This window comes from Podarcis vaucheri, assembly GCF_965113315.1.
Source record: "Podarcis vaucheri genome assembly, chromosome: 1".
In the NCBI taxonomy this organism is placed as follows: domain Eukaryota; kingdom Metazoa; phylum Chordata; class Lepidosauria; order Squamata; family Lacertidae; genus Podarcis; species Podarcis vaucheri.
Genome location: NC_138759.1, coordinates 24,983,250 through 24,993,397, shown reverse-complemented (window position 1 = coordinate 24,993,397; position 10,148 = coordinate 24,983,250). Strand labels below are relative to the sequence as shown.

The following is a 10,148-nucleotide window of genomic DNA, read 5'->3' as shown; positions in this document are numbered from 1 at the left end:
ATGCTGCAAATTTCAAGCATCTCCCTGGTTCCTCATTATCATACTGTACGCAGCTTTCGTGCTTGTGGACCTAGCCGCTGATTCTGAAAACAGATTGCTGCTAATGTGGGAAGAGTCAGCTCCAGCCAGGCACCAATTGTCTGCTACATTACAAATATGTTTTTTCCAGCCTATCAGTGGATCAATGATCCATTCTATATGCACCGGAGGCCCTCGCTGACTTTGATGAGCTCACATTGAGCCCCGGGGCTGCAACTGCTAATGCACAAATGGGTCTTTAGGAAGGCCTGGAATTTATTATTAATTAATTTAAAATTACAGTAATTGCAGAGGTGTTCATCATATTGTCAGTTACATGCCAGAACCTTCTTCCCCGCCTTCTGCTGATGTTTCCCAGAGTTGCATCTGTCCGTATATCCCTTTCCAAGAGAAATAAATGAAATGGTTGTGGCATAAGTAAGATATATTTTTGGAAAACATATTAATGTAGATATTGTTTGCGTAAAATTGTAGAGTTAGCATCAGGGTCGTCCTTGCCTTGCAGGAATCTTTTGCCCAACGTGGGGCTCAAACCCACAACCCTGAGATTAAGTCTCATGCTCTACCAGCTGAGCTAGAAATACAACCCATCATATTATACTAGGGAAGACTCTGACCAGGTGACCTGTGTACCATTTCAGGACTGATATACACCATGCACATGGCTTCTCCCAGAGATTCCTGGGATCTGTGGCTTATTAAGAGTGCACAGAATGGGAACGGTGTGAGGGGGAAACTACAGTTCCCATGATTCTTTGGGGGAAGCCATGTGTTTTCACTGTATGGTGTGGATGTGACCACTAACCCGGCCTGGTCTTATTTTCTGAAGTCCCTCCCAGGATTCAAATCAGAAAGGACAAACTGCTAATGACTCATTGAGCAAAAGAAAACACCTGCCAATAGTCCGCTGGAAAAGTCCCCCATTCACAGACAATTAACTGGAACTCTTCCATTCATTCTGCTAAGTAGGGAGGATGGATGCTGAGCCAATCTGTTGAAAGGTTAATATTGCTTGCTTAAGCCTAAAAAATAGGAGTGGAACCCACCAATTACTGATTAAGCCTTATATGTGGGGTGGGGGTGGGGATTCAGTGTCCTTGAGAAAGGTGAAATTCCTTGTTATGGAATGGAATATTTTGTGGTAAACAGTATTTTGTGGAAAACATTAAAATAAAATAAAAATAAATCTGGAATCCAGAACTATTCTCACAACCTCCAAGCTAAATATAAGTTAATGGAGAGACTAGACAGTTCTTAATGTGCTTTGACAACCAGCTTGTTGGCATACTAAGAATAAGCAAAGCAACAGTATATCTCACTAGATCTGATGGAGCATGTGTTTAAACACAGATCTGCTGAAATTATAAAGAAAGGAGGGTGAAGAACCCTATTTTGACAGGAAACAGAGCGTGTGGGTGCGGGGAACTGAATCCTATCCAGCTCACCCACTCTCTTCTCAGATGATAATCTCAGCGTCCTGAGCCATTGAAGGCTTTGTAGGTCAAAACCAGCACTTTGAATTGGACCTGGAAACTAATTCACAGCTAGTGCAGTTGTGCCAGGGTTGGCATTATGTGCTCAAAATGTCTTACCCCGGTGAGAAACCTGGCTGCTGAATTCTGCACCAGCTGGAGTTTCCCAACAGCCTCCAGAGGCAGCCCCATATATAATGTGTTGCAGTAATCTAACCTAGAGGTTAACAGGGCATAGACAACAGAGGTCAGGCTATCTCTCTCCAGATAGGGACACAGCTGGGCCACTAGCTGAAGGTGGGAGAAGGCACTCCATGCCTCTGAGGCCATCTGAGCCTCAAGTGACAGAAATGGATCCAGAAGTACCCCCAAGAAGTGTCAGGAGCTCAGCCTACACTCAAGTAGGACCCTGGCAGAGACACATGCCCGACTGGCATGTTCTCTCCCTCCTGGTCATTCGTTCAGGAGCTTCAAAAGCTTTCTTCAGCCCAAATATCACAGTGACCGATGCCAATGGACATCGGCACACTTAGAGTTCCACAGAGTCTTCGCAGTTTGTGTAACAGCAACTCAGCATTTTGGCTAATCTACTTTATTTACATATAAACACACATGGAGCACTGCAACATGGCTCTCTCTCTCTCTCTCTCTCTCTCTCTCTCTCTCTCTCTCTCTCTCTCTCTAGCATCAGACAGCAAAGAGAAAGAACAAAGGATAGTAGTCCCACTTCATGGAACACAGTAACACAAACATCCTGTTTCCGTCACTTCACACTCTGTGGTGTCAAAACATACACCGTCATGTGATAGACAACAATCCCATGACTGCAATCATGGAGCAGGAATTCTAACAAGAAGTATCCCCAGTCTAGGGAACTGCTCGCTAACATTGAATTTCAGTTTATTGGTTCTCATCCAGCCCATTACCAAGGCAAGACAACAGTCCAACACATCCACAGCCACACCTGCAGATGTAAAAGAGAAGTAGAGCTGTGTGTCATCCACAGATCTCTGACAACGTACAGTCGTATCTTGGAAGTCGAACACAATCTATTCTGGAAATCCATCCAACTTCCAAAACATTTGGAAACCAAAGCGCGGCTTCCAATTGGCTGCAGGGAGCTCCTGCAGCCAATCGGAAGCCATGGAAGCCCCATCGGATGTTCGGCTTCCAAAAATAGTTCACAAACTGGAACAGTCACTTTTGAGTTTGCGGCATTTGGGAGCCAAAACGTTCAAGAACTAAGCTGTTTGAAAACCAAAGTACGACTCTGAAACTCTGGATGACATTACTCAGCTGTTTCATGTAGATTTTAAACAGCACAGAGGATGAAACCAAACCCTGAGAAACCCCACACTTAACGCTCCACTGGGCTGAAGAGCACTCCCCAAGCATCACCCTCTGGAAAAGACCATCCAAGTAGGACCAGGACCACCGCAAAGCAGTGCCACCCAGCTGCTCCAGAAGGATACCATGTCCAATGGTATCAAAAGCAGAATATGTGGCCTCCTCTTAAAACGCTTTCATGGGGCCGTATGGGTTACCCTGCAGAAGTCAGCCTTCACATCTTCTCTTGAGACATGAGGCATTAAAAAATATGTCTCAGAGGCTCTTGTGAGCTTAGGCCTGGGCACATACTCAAGGTAAAAGAGGCAGTAGGAAGTCTGAAATCTCATGTTGTACTGCTCGAAAAAATAATATCTCGTATACACCATATTTTTTGCTCCATAAGACGCACCTGACCATAAGACGCACCTAGTTTTTAGAGGGGGAATGCAAGAAAAAAAATATTCTTTAAAGGGAGCGCTGAGCAGAGCCTGTATGCACCCCAGGCGCTGCTCAGCGCGCCCTTTCATGAGCCGCGTGGAGCATGTGTGCGGCGCTTGCAGGCTTTTCCCCGAGGAGCGTGACACTTGGGGGCTTTTCTGGGAGGTGGGGGAAGGGACTGAGGGGCTGCCCTTCTCCCTCCTCTGGGAAAAGCCCCCAAGAGCCACATACACACTCCACGCGACCCTTTAAAGGGAGCGCTGAGCAGAGCCTCCCACCTGCATTCGCTCCATAAGACACACACACATTTCCCCTTACTTTTTAGGAGGGGAAAAGTGCGTCTTATGGAGGAAAAATACGGTACTTGAAGAACAGACGATAGATACATAATTTAGCAGATTTATCCTTGGAGGTGGGACAAGTGTTGGGGAAAACCCGGGTAATCTGGACATTAAACAAGCAGGACTGTCCCTGAGAAATCGCTTTCCGTATTGCATAATGATCTAACATATATATCTGTATTATAGAGCTCCCCAAGGGAAGGCAAACTTTATAGTTGCCCTTGGAAGATCCTAATAAAAGTGCTGAAAAGACATCAAACCACGTCCGAGTCCTTTCCGTTCCCTCTTTCCTTTTCCCTTCTAAGTGAGCTGAAATAAACACTGATAATACATAAAATTCTAACTTGAGCAGAGGTGCTTTTGATGCAAAGATGCCACCATGTTAACATTCCAAAATTTGCAGAAATGTGTGATAATGTTATAATCCAGCCACACAAAAATCATGTTATGCAAAACTCTGCATTCTTGACAAAAAAGTCCGACTTCTCCATTGCAGGTATGACAAAGCATAGTGTGGTCTCTGTCTGGAATACATTTCATAAATATTCTTAATGCATAAAATGGGAGCATTAATTTTAAAGTAGCAACACTGTAGCTTCCTGTAAGCCAGGGATCAGCAAACTTTTTCAGCAGGGGGCCAGTCCACTGTCCCCCAGACCTTGTGGGGGACTGGACTATATTTTGGAAAAGAAAAAAAAAGAATGAATTCCTATGCCCCACAAATAACCCAGAGATGCATTTTAAATAAAAGCACAAATGTAGAAACACCAGGCAGGCCCCACAAATAACCCAGAGATGCATTTTAAATAAAAGGGCACATTCTACTCATGTAAAAACACGCTGATTCCCAGACTGTCCGTGGGCCGTATTATGAAGGTGATTGGGCTGGATCTGGCCCCCGGGCCTTAGTTTGCCTACCCATGCTGTAAGCAGTGTTCCAAAACCATGCAAATGCAGATTTTCAGTGGCTGTATAAATGGAATAACATCCTTCCTGGGAGCAATTAGTAGTTTCCTTTTATTTTAAAGTACTCTTAACTACTGCACCACTGAGCTGACAAACTCCTTCCATTTCAAATTGGTGTTTTTGAGTCCCTCAGGTCAGAAGGCGTCCAACATGCTACTGAGGAAGAGCGGAGGACAAGTACAAGTAGATTCAGAGCTGATGAAGCAGCTGGGCCAAAGCTGAAAGGTCGCTCAGTTGCGGATGTGCCTGGAAGTGAAAGGAAAGTCCAATGCTGTAAAGAGAAGCTACCAGCATGAGTTTGACCAAACTGCGGGAGGCAGTGGAAGACAGGAGTGCCTGGCGTGCTCTGGTCCATGGGGTCACGAAGAGTCAGACACGACTAAACAACTAAACAACAACAACAAACCACATTTCTGATCTCAAACTGAGCGTACATCTACCAGGTTATCTGGAAACAACAGGATAAAATGAGAAGCCATAGATGATTAAGCCATCACAGGAGTGGGGCTGCCATAAAAAATAGCCAGTCCTATAGGGAAGTCTTCTGTGACATTGTGCTGGGCTGCTCTCTTTAAACACATATCGAGGGGGCTGAATACACCTCTGCCCCCTAGAGTTGGCGAACCTGGTCCAAACCAATTTTCAGCTCAGCTGACCTTTCTTGCTATAAATATAGGAGTGAGAGGAAATGCCTTCTGAAAGGACGATCCTTAATCCAGCGTTGGAGCAAACACTTTGCATGCAGATGGCCCAAATTCATTCTGTGTCAGCTCCAGATTTTAAAAAGGGGTCAGACAGTGGGGCTGGAAGATAGCAAGTGATAGAAAAGATCTGCCTGAGAACCTGGAGCATCACTTTCAGTGGCCAGTCAGAAGAAGAAGAGTTTGGATTTGATATCCCGCTTTATCACTACCCGAAGGAGTCTCAAAGCGGCTAACATTCTCCTTTCCCTTCCTCCCCCACAACAAACACTCTGTGAGGTGAGTGGGGCTGAGAGACTTCAAAGAAGTGTGACTGGCCCAAGGTCACCCAGCAGCTGCATGTGGAGGAGCGGGGACGCGAACCCAGTTCACCAGATTACGAGTCTATTGCTCTTAACCACTATACCACACTGGCTCTCAGACATTACTGGGTTGGGAGAATCCTGGTAACTGTCATTTGTTATGGGTGCTGAGAGGTATTAAGACACAGCATACCCTTTGCAGAGCTACACTTCTTAGAGTTGTTTAATAATCAATTCCTCTTCCCAGGGGACTCTGGGAATTATAGCTCTGTGCTGATGGCCAACAGGTTAGCGAAAGTTGCACCAGGGTATTAATATTTTACCCTTCTCCTTAAAAAGCCAATTGCTGCTGTCAAGTCTGCCCTTTTATTACTGCTACATATTCTGGAAAGAATAGCTAATCAAAAAAGTCTACCTAGGTACTTAATCAGCCTTTTTCCCCCCTTCAAAAAAGTGACCTAATGTTTTGGTTTTGTAACTGCTGGCAGCTCATGCTGGGTGGAAATTTAGTACTGTCGGCATTTAATTATTATTTTATCAGAGATTTCTTTACCTTCCAACAGTGAAGAAATAGCTAGGATTGAAAAAAAAGCAGCAGTGTGCAGCTTTTAAAGCCATAAGATAGTGTCTTCATTAGTCACCTGAATTGGTTTGAGAGATACATATTTCCCCTTTTCTTTTCTTTTTAAGGGAATTTATTATTGTGGTGAATGTTGTGGTTGCACCTGTGAAACTCCATTGCAGCCTGATGCTTTGCTGAAGCCTCACAATATAAATGTTTTGAGGAAAGAACTAGATGCGCTCTTGGGAGATAGATGGCAAGAGTCTTTAGACAAAACTAATTATAGGGAGGCCACCTTACTTCAAAAGGTGTTCTTTATCTTTGGAGGCTAGAAGCCAGGAACAGATCCAAAACAATCAGTGGTTCTCATGGCCTTCTAAAGCCTCCTGTTGTTTTGAGCATGGGCTTGCTGGTGGAGACAACATTACAGTCAACTTGAGGACATGAGAAGAACTCTAGTAGAGCAGATTAAAGGCCTACTTAGTCCAGAATCCTGTTTCCATCTAGGAAGCCCTCAGTCAGGACACGAAAACCATGGCTCCTCCCTCATTTGTGATCGCAACCAAATGGTATTGCAGGCCTTTATTTCCATCCATATTTCCTCATCTTGATCTTGAATTCCATTTCTTCTTTAATGGATCTCTTCTGCTCAGATGGCAATATAGGTTCATTGCTATGCCACTGCTTATTTCTCATGCATACCTTCAAGCGCCGTAGAAACACCTATGTCAACGTAGCTTCAAGTATTTCTATTAAAGGCTGCCTCGTGAAGAATACAAAATACAAATAATACAGCACTTTTAATTTCTTTTTTTAAAACAAAACAAAACACCACCACATCTTTTTTATTAGCTTTTCAAATTTTGCAAATTATTTTAAACAACCATCAGAACATATATATCGTATCGGTTGACTTCCCATCCTCCCTTCCATGGCGTTCTTTTCTTATCTTATAAAGCTCCTGTATTATTTCTATTTTGGTCATTATATACTTATAATTATAAATTATTAAATTACCACTTCTCATCAGCTGCTATACTTCAAATCCTGCATATGTTTTAACTATGTTTTCCCCCCCAAATATTCTACAAAATATTTCAATTCTTCAAGAAATTTCAACACGTCCAAATTTCAAATAGTAAGCTGTTTATGGAATGTTTATGGAATGAATTCTGATTCTGATTATTTGGTTTTAGGGCAAGGCTTGGAGCACAAGGAAGGCCTATCAAATACACTTTCTAATTCTAAAACTGATTCAGATTCCATTTCTTTTTTCTGTGCATGTTGCTCATAATCTAACACTGGATCCTCCTAAAATTGGGCACTATTAAGAGCCAAAGAGAAACCAACAAAGTTTATGCTTTGTATCCCTTAATTTAATTCAAAATGGTTTGCATTCATCTATAAATAAACATGCACTGAAGAGCCAGGAATCTCTGCATTAAAAGATTATCCTTTGGACATTTCCATCCATTACTTGTTATGTCTGCTGAACAGTTTCAATGTGGGTTAAATTAGGGGTGAGCAGTGAAGTAGCCATGTTTGCTGTGGATGTCAAATTATTATTCAGGGTGGCAAAAGCAGAAAGGGATCACAAAGAGCTCTGGAAAGATCTACTGAAAATGGGTGGTAAAATGGCAAACACAGTTCAATGAAAGAAAGTAAGTGTAAGGAGATGCATGTACCTGCTGGGGCAAAACATTCTAACTTCCCACGCATCATCATCATCATCATCATCATCATCATCATCATCATCTTACCCTGCCCATCTGGCCGGGCCTCCCCAGCCACCCCAGGTGGCCCACAGTATATATAAAAACACAACAAAACACTAAGCATTAAAAACTTTCTGATGCAGAGCTGCCTTCAGATGTCTTCCCACACACATGGGCTCAGAGTTGGCAATGACTGACCAGGGGAGGGATCTTGGGTTTCTGGTGAATACTCAGTGTGTAAAGGTAAAGGGACCCCTGGCCATTAGGTCCAGTCGTGGCCGACTCTGGGGTTGCGGCGCTCATCTCGTTTTATTGACCGAGGGAGCCGGCATACAGCTTCCGGGTCATGTGGCCAGCATGACTAAGCCGCTTCTGGCGAACCAGAGCAGCGCACGGAAACGCCGTTTACCTTCCCGCCAGAGCGGTACCTATTTATCTACTTGCACTTTGACATGCTTTCGAACTGCTAGGTTGGCAGGAGCAGGGACTGAGCAACGGGAGCTCACCCCGTCGTGGGGATTCAAACCGCCGACCTTCTGATCGGCAAGTCCTAGTCTCTGTGGTTTAACCCACAGCGCCACCCATGTCCCTTTACTCAGTGTGTAGCAGTTGGGAAATTTCATGTTAGGAATCATTAGGAAAAGAACTGAAAATAAAACTGTGAATATCACAATTCTTTTGCAGAAATCTATGGTGTGACCCCTCTTGGAATACTGTGTACCATTCTGGTTGTTGCATCTCCAAAAGGATGAGTCTCAGAAAGGGTGTAGAAAAGGAGAACCCAAATGATCATGGTGCTGCAACAAATCCCCTACAAGGAAAGACTATTTTGGCCTTTTCGCTTTTGAAAAAGGGCCAGTAAGCACAACAAGATTGATACATGCAGTTATTCATGCCATGGAGAAAGTGGAGAAAGAAAAGTTTCTCTCTGATGAAGCTGAGTGGTGGGATATTCAGGGCAAACAAAAGGAAACAAAAATAATTTATTATAATAATTTATTATTTATACCCCGTCCATCCGGCAGGGTTTCCCTAGCCACTCTGGGCGGTTCCTAACAGAATATTAAAAAAACAATAAAACATCAAACATTAAAAACTTCCCTAAACAGGGTTGCCTTCAGATGTCTTCTAAAAGTCAGATAGTTGTTTATTTCCTTGACGTCTGATGGAAGGGCATTCCATAGGGCTGGTGCCACTACTGAGAAGGCCCTCTGCAATTCTCCACATATTATATAGTTAAATGATGGCATTCACTGCCGCAGGGTGTGGTAGTGATGATCACCACCAACTTAGACATTCTTTTAAAAGGAATTTAACAAGCCAATAGAAGATAAAGCCATCAATGGCTACTAATGTTGGTTACACACCACCTTCCATGCATCAGCTATTTGGGTACGTGAGTGGAAGAGGAATGTTACACTCAAACCTCTGGGCTTTCCATAGGCACCACCACAGTTGGACTAGATGGGCCTTTGGTCTGATCAAAGTGCGCCAACCCCTAGGGGCCAAGGAAGCTTCACCCCCCAAAGTATTTTCTTAGAGGGCTGAGCCCCTCAATATTCAGGGGTGTTGAATATTGACTAATTTATATGAACCTTGCTTGATCAGACCAGGGGCGCCATCTTCTTAATAGGATTGAGGAGGCCTGTGTGGGACTCAATGTCCTGAAGTCTTGTGAGTGATGCTCTGTGATGTCATGCGAGCGGTGCCACGAGGAGCCAGGGGTGGAGCCAAACACCCCTGAATATTGAGGGGTGAGCTGTCGTTTCCTGGTAGATACCGTATTTCAAAAACAGGCACATGCTTAAACCCAATCCAGCATTTAACTTCAGAATGCAACTCTGAACAGAGAGGCAGTTTGGGGAGAAATAAAGGGGGATGAGAATGGACACCCTGCAAATTCTACTTACAAACAGCCGCTGAACAGCCTCAATGTTCTTTGGCTGTCTGCAAAAGCAGGCTGCTTATCAAAGCTCTAGCAGAGGAATGGGAGGGAAAGTCACAGAAGTCGCTGATCACGTCAAAGAAAACACAGTTCATATCTCCATGTTTCCCCTCTCTCTGCTTGCTTATCTGGGTTCCAGCAGGGAAGAGAACAGCCACTGTAGCGCTCAAAGCAAGCAATTTCAGCAAAAACAGAGTCAAAATCCTCACACTTTCCCATCAATGGACCTTGTCAACGGGTTTCACACACGGCAGGAGATACCAGCTGCAGAATACAGCCCCAACCATTTGTGGTGACTATGCATTTCTGTTTGTGGCAAAGTATTGTTAAGAACCTGT

The 10,148-nt window shown here is 43.9% G+C and overlaps 1 long non-coding RNA gene across 1 annotated transcript; it reads right to left on the bottom strand.

Annotated features, from left to right (window-relative positions):
* Positions 1–4,724: 4,724 nt before the first annotated feature.
* LOC309539049 lies at positions 4,725–9,804 on the bottom strand. Its single transcript, XR_014222619.1, has 3 exons — positions 9,776–9,804; positions 6,631–6,913; positions 4,725–4,831 (listed from the first exon to the last, which is right to left on the bottom strand). It is a non-coding gene; the product is annotated as an uncharacterized lncRNA (long non-coding RNA).
* Positions 9,805–10,148: the final 344 nt, after the last annotated feature.